The sequence below is a fragment of the Tenrec ecaudatus genome, chromosome 16, assembly GCF_050624435.1.
Source record: "Tenrec ecaudatus isolate mTenEca1 chromosome 16, mTenEca1.hap1, whole genome shotgun sequence".
Classification (NCBI taxonomy): Eukaryota; Metazoa; Chordata; class Mammalia; order Afrosoricida; family Tenrecidae; genus Tenrec; species Tenrec ecaudatus.
Genome location: NC_134545.1, coordinates 105,688,325 through 105,699,562, shown reverse-complemented (window position 1 = coordinate 105,699,562; position 11,238 = coordinate 105,688,325).

The following is an 11,238-nucleotide window of genomic DNA, read 5'->3' as shown; positions in this document are numbered from 1 at the left end:
AAAAATTTAAGATAAATTATCTCTGATCACATTTCTCTATTGTACACTGGGTAAACATTTACAGTAAATCGTTTGTAAATTTCACCCTTGGAAAAACTACATTGCAATCATGTTCGTTATTTCCCAGCCTCTAATACAGTCTTCGGTGGCAGGCTTATATTTCTCATATTACCTTGTTCAAAATGTGAGCTGGGGCAGCTGCCTCTTTTTCTTCCCTTACATTTTCATGATTTATATAAATACTTTTGCTGCTGTATTGTATTTTATTTTTATCCTTTGCATTTTATTGGTACCAAACGACCCGTGCATTCCCGGGGCTCCCATGTGAATATCCCTATTTATTCCATGATTATTTATTGAAAGCTATCTCATGCTCGGTTACTTTGCCACTTTCTTCTGCTTTAAACATTAAACAGATGCAGTATAGTTTCAAATAATTTAAACAATACTTGATGAGAGCATTTTCCCTTTTGCCCCCGGTAAGGATTTTGTTCCTCCTGGTCAAAATGGGAACATTTCTTTCTTTGCTGTCAGATGGGATGCAGACAGAGAAGCGATCTCATCCCCCACTGGGCTGGTCCTGGGGAAGCAGGCTCTGCTTTTGACCGGGAGAAATTTTTTATAAGAGGAAGAAGAGGGAGAGCTGACAGGAGGGTCCAGCCCTGTCCACCAGAATGCCCTGAGAGGACAGAAATACTGCACTCTCCAGCCCGGGAGCCACTCGCCACCTGCAGCTGCGCGACTGAGGGGCCAGATTTTTAATTTGATTTGATTTTAATGAATTTAAATATAAACGGTCCTGCATGCCTATTGACCGCATGGGTGTAAATGTCACACTGCTTGGCTTGTTGAGTGGATGCTCACTCACAAAGGGGGTTGGCGGGTGGGGGTGTAAGACATCGCACCCTTCACCCGCTCCCCTTCCTGCTCGCTCAGGGACCACAAGCAAGTCACGGGACCTCTTGGAGCCCCGGTTTCCTCATCAGTCAAGTCACCGTGGAAATGACACACTCACAACATGAGAGCACCGTGTGATTGCCAAGGGAAAGCATCTCACCAGGAACCATGAAAAGAGGTTGAAAGCGTTTAGTACGGGCCCAGGTCGTCCATGTCACCCTTGCCATGACCCTGGGCCACAATGATTAGTTATTCTCATCTTCCAAGCACTCTGGTTTAGCTCTCAGCTGCTAACCAGAAGGTCAGCAGTTCGAATCCACCAGTCACCCAGGGAGAAAGCTGCGATGGTCGGCTTTTGTAAGGTGACAGTCTCGGGAATGCTGTGGGGTTACGCCAGGACTCCACAGCAATGGATATGGTCAGTGTCACTCTTCCCATTTTAGAGACGGACACACCGAGGCTTGGAGTGGTTAGTCCTGAGCTGTCCGTCTCTCGGTCCATGTGCTCTTCCATGGTGCCGGCTGCCCGCAACAGGAAGAGCCCTTTCTGAGCATCATGAATGATTAGTCACAACCATTCCTGAGCCCCTTTTGTCTCGAGGGAGGCGGAGACCAATCCTACCAGCAGGGAATGCCATGCTGGCCAAGTGAGGCTGCCCTGGCAGGTGGGAGCCCCCAGCCAGGATCCTTCCAACTGCTCCAGCTTCCCCTCTGCTGTGGGAAGTCACTTCTCTCAGCAGCGACATACCTTCCCTTGGCCGTGGTCCCAGGTTAATGACGGCATTTCTGCACACTGGCTCCCAGGAGTGTGTAACGGACCTCAGGAGGGTGCCCTCTTTGTTGCCGATGCCCCCAGACCCACTTTGTGGCATCTGAGGGGATCTCAAGCAAGTCTGGTGATTCATTCCCCAAACAAGAGGTATCACTCAAGCAAGAGGAAGGGGTGTGGCCAGCAAGTGGGGAAGGGGAGCAGTGAGAGGAAGTCAGAGCTGGAAGGGATGGAAGGTGGCTGTCAGGACTCTGGGTGGCAGGCAGATGGGCCAAAGCCTCTTCTGCAGTGACACACACACCCCTTTTCCCATCAATGGCATATGTAGACTTAGACCCCAGGTGGCCCCGTGTCTTCTCCCTGAGGCCCCCACACTAGCAGAATGATCCAGGTGGGATCATGGGGGAGACCCTGCTGCCCCTTTTCCTCATCAGACTGCTCCAGCCCGAACGAAGCACAGCAAAACCCCAAAGTTCTCAAAGCCATTTTCAGTTCACAGTGACTCAATAGGACAGAGTGGAACTGCCCCCCAAATTATCCAAGGACATACGTTTTTAAAATCATTTTATTGGGACTCCTACAACTCTTACCACAATCCATCCATCCATCCATTGTGTCGAGCACATTTGCACATTTGCTGCCAGCATCATTCTCAAAACATTTGCTTTCTACTTGAGCTCCTCATTTTTCCCCTCCATCCCCCTCCCCCTCCCTCATGAGCCCTTGATAATTTATAAATTATTATTATTTTGTCATGTCTTACACTGCCCGACATCTCCCTTCACCCACTTTTCTGTTGTCCATCCCCCAGGGAGGAGGTTATATGTAGATCCTTGTAATTGGTTCCCAATTTCCACCCCACCCTCCCTCCACTCTCCTGGTATCACCACTCTCAGCACTGGTTCTGAAGGGGTCATCTGTCCTGGTTTCCCTGTGTTTCCAGTTCTTATCTGTACCAGTGCACATCCTCTGGTCTACCCAGAATTGTAAGGTAGAATTGGGATCATGAGAGTGGGAGTGGGGGCGAGGAAGGAAGCATTTTTAGGAACTAGAGGAAAGTTGTATGTTTCATCGTTGCTATACTGCACCCTGACTGGCTCGTCTTCTCCCTGTGACTCTTCTGTAAGGGAATGTCCAGTTGCCTACAGATAGATGGGTCTTGGGTTCCCAATCTGCAACTCCTCCTCATTCACAATGATTTGATTTCTTGTTCTTTAATGCCTGTTACTTGATCCCTTTGGCACATTGTGATCACACAGGCTGGTGTGCTCCTTCCGTGTGGGCTTTGTTGCTTCTGAGCTAGATGGCCGCTTGTTTACCTTCAAGCCTTTAAAACCCCAGATGCTACATCTTTTGATAGCCGGGCACCATCAGCTTTCTTCACCACATTTGCTATGCACCTGCTTTGTCTTCAGCGATCCTATTGAGAAGGTGAGCACACAATGGTATGTTATTTTGGTCTTTGATGTCTGATACCTGATCCCTTTGACACCTCATGATCACACAGGCTGGTGTGCTTCTTCCATGTGGGCTTTGTTGCTTCTCAGCTAGATGGCCGCTCGTTCACCTTCATCCAAGGGCATTTTTACAGAAACTGATGACCACATCTTTCTTCTGCAGAGTGCCTGGTGGGTTGGAGGCACCCCTGATATGCCCGCCAAGCACTGAATTGCGGCACCACCAGGGAGCCCTGAAGCACTTTCAGAGGTCAACAAGCCAGACAGTGATGATCCTCTACTCCTGTGCTGTCACTGGGCCTAAGGCCAGGTAAACTCAAATGATTACAACTAAGTTCAGTGGAAAATTCAGGTTCTCAGCGAACTAATATACCTTGGAATATTATTCAGTCACAAAGAGACATGGCATGATGGTCAGCTGCATGCTGCTACATGGATGGAAACATAACACTGCGAGAAAAAAATCTGTCATCACAGGAACCCTGGTGATGCTATCGAGTAAGCGCTGGACTCCAGATGCATCCTGCTAACCACAGGGTCCCTGGTTCAAAGCCGCTCCTGGAGAGAAAGAGGAGGCTGTCAGCTCCCATACAGAATGATAGCTGGGGGGGTGGGGAGGTGGGTAGAGCACTAGCACTGATGGTGACTACATGACTCATTTGAAAAGTGGTGTAACCATAGTAAGTGTGTGTGTGCATGTGTGTGTGCGTGTGTGTGTGTGTGTGTGTGAAGGAAAGTGTTCTGAAATTGATTGTGATAATGATTACACAACTCTTCTTGAGATCACTGCACTGTGTGATTTTGTGATAGGTGATCTAAGAGCCAATAAAACAGTTTTTAAAAAAAGAGTACAGGTAGAAAAACAAAGACATTTAAATCAGTTTTGTAAATGAAAATATTTTAATTATTCAGAAAAAAGAATTATAATTTCAGAAGTCTGCATAGGATTGCTATGAGGAGGGAGATATAGATAGATATAGATATAATTTTATTGGGGGCTCTTAGAGCTCTTATCAAAATCCATGCATCCATTGTATCAAGCACATTTGTACATATGTTGTCATCATCCTTCTCCAAACATCTTCTTAATTACAAGCACCTCATATGCATGTGAAAGTTGGACATTGGATAAAGAAGACCGACCGACCAAAGAAGCATCGGTGCCTTTTAATTATGGTGCCGGTGAAGGGTACTGAAAGGACCTCAAACTGCCACAAGGACCAACAGACCTGTTGTGGAAGAAGCACAACCCGAAGCCCCTCAGAAGCCAGATGGCCAGACTTCATCTCAGGTACTTTGGACATGTTGTTGGGAGAAACCAGTCCCTGGAGAAGGACTCATGCTTGGTAAAGTGGAGGGGCAGGGACAAAGAGAAAGATCCTCGAGGAGATGGATGGACACAGTGGCTGCAGCAATGGGCTCCTGTCGCAATGATTGTGAAGCTGGCCCAGGAACGGAAGGAGCTTCGTTCTCTTGTACTTGGGTCGGTCACCATGAGTTGGAACCAACTTGGTGGCAACCAATAAGAGCAAACAAGCAGGATTGGATTTTATGTGGATGGTTGAGTAACAGGATGTAACAGATCTCTCCACATGGACTGAAGACTTCAAAGCCCACTAAGAACCAGGACTTAGAAAGGCCTCCCTCGGGACTCAACTCCTGCTGAGAATTTACCTTTCCACCCCAGATACATGGGATCAGACTCTACATTTTAACTACATCCCCAGGTGAGTCTTACGTTTACATATACTTGTGTATGTTTGTGTGCACAAGATCCCAGTGATCTGATTAGAACATAGGTTCTGATTCAGTATATCTGGGATGGAAAGGCAAATTCTCAGCAGGAGGTCAACCCGGGTGAACAGGTATGAAGGCCTGCTGAGCACAAGACCCTGACCAGAATGCCAGCTTAGACCGTAGACCCCAATACTTAGCCTTCCTTTTTGAACAGGGGGGAATTCTCAGCCTCAAGGAAGGTGGAGATGTGTGTAGAATCCACAATGTAAGATGTTTCAACCAAGCCTTGGTTTACAGTACCCAAATGCTCTTCTTAAATGGATCTGGTCAGTTCAATCAAGTAGTGTGTCTTAAAGGTCTATTTTGTGATTGTTTTATAAAAAAGTTCTACCAAAGACTGTCTTGGTTCGTTTGAGTGACATGCCCACCATTGGGCTGAACTTCGCCCATAAACAATGGGCTTTGAGGGTAGGGGTGGTAGCCCCACCAGGCAGTCACTGGGCTTTTGGAAAAACCCATTCCCCAGGTCATACTGGCAAGGAGCACTAACAAGTCACTCACAAGGAAAGTGAAAACAGCTGGTCAGGGCTTTTGCCAATAGGTGCCTGAGGACAATGAGGAGGCGGAGTTGCTGAAAGCTTCTAAGAGGTGTTCAAGCCGAAGGAAGGGCAGCTTATGGCTGGGCCAGTCAGGCCCTGAGTTCCTCCCATGCTCCAGGGGAGCTTGGATCTCTGAGTCTTATATCCCCCACCCCGTCAGTTTGTCAGACTGGTGGACTGGGTGTTGCTATGAGCTGGAAGCTAGGACACCAGTACTTCCAATACCAGCAGGGCCGCCCACCTCCACCTGCTTCTGCAGCACTTCGAGACAAAGGTAGATTAGGAAGCACCTCCAAAATGCAGCTCATGAAGACTCTCTCCACGCAGTGCCGGAAGGCGAGCCCTGAGGTTGTACAGAAACCAGCCAGCAAATCAAGAGACCCAGTCTAATTCATCCCACAGCACCCTTTCAGGACAACCTAGAACTGCCTCTGTGGATTTCTGAGACCTCAACCCTGTTTGTTTGTTTGTTTGTTTGTTTGTTTGTTTGTTTGTTTGTTTTGGAACGAGCTTGAGTGTCATAAAGGAACTAACTCGGTTTCCATTTTACTCTCCCTCCTTTGAGAGCCACTCGGACAGACCAGTGCTGAGTCTGAGAGTCAGCAGTCCTGAGAGTCTTTAAGGCCGGGACTCTTCTCTCTTTTGTTTCAATTGACATTTGATTCACTTTTATTATCCCTCCCCCTTTTATTTGTGGAATAAAACACATACAAGGAAAAATACTACATGTAATTGCATGGTCCATCTCATCAAAACGGTGATGGAATCCTTGTAACAGCCCCACCCCCTTTCCTTTCTTCCCGACCTTCCCTTCTGACCTCCTTGTCTCTACCCCTCCCCTCTCCCCCGGTCCCCATCAGAGTCTTCCCAAGTATTTTCCTTGGTGTGAAAACCAATTTTTTTCTTCCTTTATAATAATGGTGTCATGAAATATTTACCTTTTCTTTTTAAAAAACATTTTATTGGGGGCGTGTACAACTCATCACAATCCATGGTATCAAGCACATTTGTACATTTGTTGCCATCATCATTCTCAAAGCATTTTATTTCTATTTGAGCTCTTGGTATCAGATCCTCATTTCCCCCTCCTTCCCCATCCCTCCCTCTCTCACGAACCCTTGATAATTTATAGATTATTATTATTTTGTCATGTCTTACACTGTCCGACCTTTATGAGACTAACTTTGCTGACCACACTGTCCTCCAAGTTTGAAGACGGTAACTCTTGACGGGAGTGGAAACTTGTCTTTCTCCCGAGGAGCAGCTGGTGGTTTCGAACTGCCAACCTTGCAGTTAGCAGCCCAACTCATAACCACCATGCCACCAGGGCTCCATCCTAGGTTGGAAGGCCCTCAGAGAAAACTGGCCACAACCATGGATGTGAGCCTCCCAACCGTCCAAAAGTGGTGCAGGACCGGGCAGTGTCTCATTGTGCTGTGCACGGAGCTGCCTGGAAGCGATGCTCACTCATGACCAGGAAGAACCCCATTGTTTCTGAAGCTCATTGACATCCAGTGTCACATACCCCCTCACAGCTGTGGCCTCGGGCGGGCGCTTTGCCTTGAAATCACCCCCATTTTACAGATCTCCAGTGCCTTCGAGTCAGTCGACTCTGACTCCTAGCAAGTCACTAGCACAGATTAGAACTTCTTCAGGGTTCTGGGCCTGTACAGTGTGGGAGTGAGCAGCTGGACCCCCCTCTCACAGAGCAGCTGATGTGCTTGAACCACCGACCCTGTGTGGTTAGCAGCCCAGTGCTAACCCTCAACACCAACAGAGTGCCTTGTGCTGGGCTCAGGGGGTAAATGGTTCAGCCACAGTTAGACTGCTGTCCCAGACTCAATGGGGTGTCCCCTGTGGAGCACTACTGCGGTGAGATGCCACGCACGAGGTCCCAATTCATAGCGACCACTTTCTACAGCAGGGAGCACTGCCCTGGGCCACGCTACCCTCAGTCTTGCTGTCTGAGTCCCTGATGGATCTTCCTGCTGCTTTCTGGGGACTGAGAAGGGAGGGGAGTCAGCAGGGGCCTATACTCCAGCCAGCTCGAAGATGGCATCCAGAGGTGCCCATCTTGCTGCTCTTCAGCAAGGTTTGTATCCGCTCTGGACGATTCTGAACCAAGCAAGTTTGCCGCTCCTAGTAAAAACACGTGTAATTACAGTGTGCAATCGTGTAAGAATCCCTGGAAGCTCTCCCGGCAGCCCCCTCCTCCAGAGGAAAGGTGGGGACTTCCCCCGAGGCAAACAGCACTCTTCTTCGCCCAACTCCCTGGTAATTAGGTCGCATTAAGGACGCAGTGTCCGTAAAATTGGATGATTTCAGAATAATGAAACTTTAAGCAGCCCCAAAGCCGAACTTTAACAATTAAAGATTTTCAGAGGATGATGCGGGTTGATTTCCTTCCAGGTTAAACTGAGTCGAATGCCATGGAAGGGTTGGGTTTGGGGCCGGAAGGAAGGCTGGGATCCCCCTTCTTGATCCGCTCTGTGTTGTGGGTAGGGCCCATGATGGGTTCCAGCTCCCAGAGAGGGAAGGGGCCAGGAGGACCGAGGTCTGGGTCCTCACATGTTTACAGGCCGTTGGACAATGCCAGTTGTCATGGGTCACGGGCTGAAACCGTCCCTGAGGGGCCCAGGAGACTTGCTCTCATCCATAAATTCCGGGGGGAGATGGGCTGTCTGCTTCCAGCAAGAATGACTGTCTCTGAAACCCCATAGAGGGTGGCTAGGAGTTGGACTAGACTTGATGGCGGTGGGTTTTATTAGCCCAGAGGTTGGTGGTTTGAACTCATCCAGCTGTGCTGCAGAAGAAAGGCCGGGTGATCGGCAGGTCTCTGGGACCGAGTTGCAGCCACGCTCTGTAACACGGGGAGTAGGCCTGAGTCTGAATGGGGTTTGGGTTTGGATTAGGGTTATGCCCTCTGGGGTCCCTTCTCAGGGTCCCTGGCTCTCTGGGAGTAGGTCATCCAAGGATGCCTGAGACTTGGAGAGGGAAGGAGAATTCTCTCTCTTCCTCCTGGATCAGCAGCATCCCTCATTTGTAAGGGCCTTTCCATATCCTGTTCCATGGGCACCTCCACCGGGAAGCCTTCCGAGAATTCCTCTCCCCCAGGAGCTGGTGTGTGACACTGGACTGACACAGGGCCTCTCAGTTAGCTGTGTGCCTGCCTGCGCCCTCTGAAGCCCAGGGAAGGGGTGTCCCTAAACTAGTGTCACCCAGGGAAGTAATTCATGGTGTCACGTGTCAGAGGAAAGCAGCCTCTAACAACCGAAGGGTCCGTAGGTGCAATTGTACGGCGATAACATGTAAAGATTATAGGAAAGTCATAGAAGATAAGAGAGAGCGTAAAAGAAAGGAGTCAGACACATTTTATGGTAGCAGGTTCACCTTAGCCCCTCTTGATGGCCCAAGTGGAGGTGGGAGAGGGGAGAGCGTCCTCACTAACTTGGGATATTTATAGGTAGCCATAAGACATGCACATTCAGTAGTTACATACGTCACAAGGTGGGTGGTAACTACAGTAAGGTCCCTGAGCTCGCAGGTTCGGAAACTTAACACCTGCATTGAGGGAAGGTGTGAGGGGAGCTGGGTGACACGGCGGAGGAGATAACAAAAAGGTGTCTGCTTCTATGGGGAGATTACATCACTTTAAGGCAGCACAGCTGTTAGGGGAGGATCTGTGGGAGCGATATTTAAAGCAGGATCATGTACTTGAACTTTAACTTACTCAAGAGGTGGTTTTCCTGCCCTGGAATACTAGCTTTCCAGATTCCCCCTGTGATAAGTTCAAGACGATAGTCTTCGCCACACTTCCCTCAGTGTCAGTTTCCCACAGTCAAGCCCGCCTCCACCCACCAAGCAGGGTCCAGAACCAAGACTCGAAGCCCTGCCCCCACCCGGCAGAGACCTGCCCACCAGCACCTTGGCCCTTCCCCTGCAATGCCACCGTGGACCCTGAGACCATGCTGGTGTCCCCCTATGATTGTGTGAGGTGGCCCACTCTGGGTCCCCCAGTCCCCTTACTGACACTGCTGTCTCAGAAGGAGCCCTTCACTTTGCCCGCCTCCCCTCCCCTCCCACCCCCCACCCCCGCCAACCGCCTCCTCTCAGTGTCTGCCATGGAGGACAGGCCTGCCAGCCACTTGCTCAGCAGTTCTCAACCTGTGGGTCATGACCCTTTGGGGGTCCAATGAGACTTTTTAAGGGGTTGCCCGATTCATAACAGTAGCAAAATGACAGTGATGAAGTAGCAACAAAAATAATCTTATGACTGGGGGTCACCACAGCATGAGGAGCTGTATTAAAGGGTCACGGCATGAGGAAGGCGGAGAAGCACTGGCCTTGCGAATGGACCCGAATGTGGACGTGTGTCACAGCCTGCACACCCCGGAGTGCTTCTTCTCTCTCACCTGAGATTCTGTGTAGGAGGAGTTCTCTACCACCCCCAGTCCCTGGGGCTTCCCAAACCACCCCTCCTATCCCTGTCCCCTGCTTGCCATGAGACCAGATGAACGGAATAGTGCCCAGCTGGAGAAAAGCATCATGTCTGGTGGAGTGGAGGGACAGCGAGAAAGAGGAAGGCCCTGGAGGAGATGGATGGACACCGTGGCTGCATCGATGGGCCCGGGAAGCGGGACAATGGTGAGATGGCACAGCACCTCACAGTGTTTTGTTCATTGTGCACGGAGTCACAGACAACTGAGCGTGTTGATCAAAGATTCCATAGGTGAATCCTGATCAAAAGGGGGGGAATGGTGCAGAATAGAATGGCAAAGCACCGTGGACGCAAGGCTTCCTGGAGCCATGGAAGCTGGGAGAGCCCCTGCAGCTATTGCCCTAAAATAACCTCTAAACTTGAAATTACACGTATCGCCCGAAGTCACCATAAAAGTCAACAACAGTTTAGTTTACTCAGTAACAAAAATACCTGCCTTGAGCACTGTGCTCTTTTAGGGACTATCTACTAGTGACTGGTACATAGCAGTCTTCTAAGATGCCACAGGCCTCTCCCAGTCCAGAGGAAGGAAGTTCAGACAGGCAAAAGCTACATGGGAACAATTAGTCCGGTGGAGGACTTGGGCCACACAAACCTGTCTCCACAGTCCTGAGACCACACGAACGAGCTGGTGCCACCTGCTCTGACAAGAAGCACCTGTGGACATCCTAGACGGAGCGGCTCATCGAGGACACCAGGTTTACTAGCCGGACAGAGACCCGTGGGGACGTCCCAGATGATGACCTTTACCCCTCAGGCCTGAACCGAACGCACCTCCGTGTCAGAGCCATCGGTGCTTCACGATCCAAAGGGCAGCATGTGCCCAAGGGCACAGGGAACAAGGAGAGGCAGGAAGCAAACGCACAGAGGCGGGTGAGCAGGGATCTGTTGGGGGCGTGGCAGGCAACGGCTGAGTGGAATCTGAATGTGTGTACAGATTGCTGAATATACATCTGAACTGCTCTGCCAACGTGCACCTAATTCACAATAAAAGTCAAAAAAAGACCAGCTACAATGGGATCAAGTTGACAAGAGCAACTCCAAAGGGGAGCTCAGAAGTGAGTTTGTGTTTAATTTGTGAATGAGGAAGAATGAGCCAGAAAAAGAGCATGAAAATGTTGCCCAACTGCAAGAAAAGCATCCAGGGACGGCACTGGACTCGGTGATCCGGTGTCTGCCCTTCTGTGAATATTCTCTGCCACAATAAAAAGTAAAGTTCTTTTTAAAAACATCCTGCCCATTAAAAGGCCCTGCCTAGGAAGGTTGGCATGGTTGGTCGAAG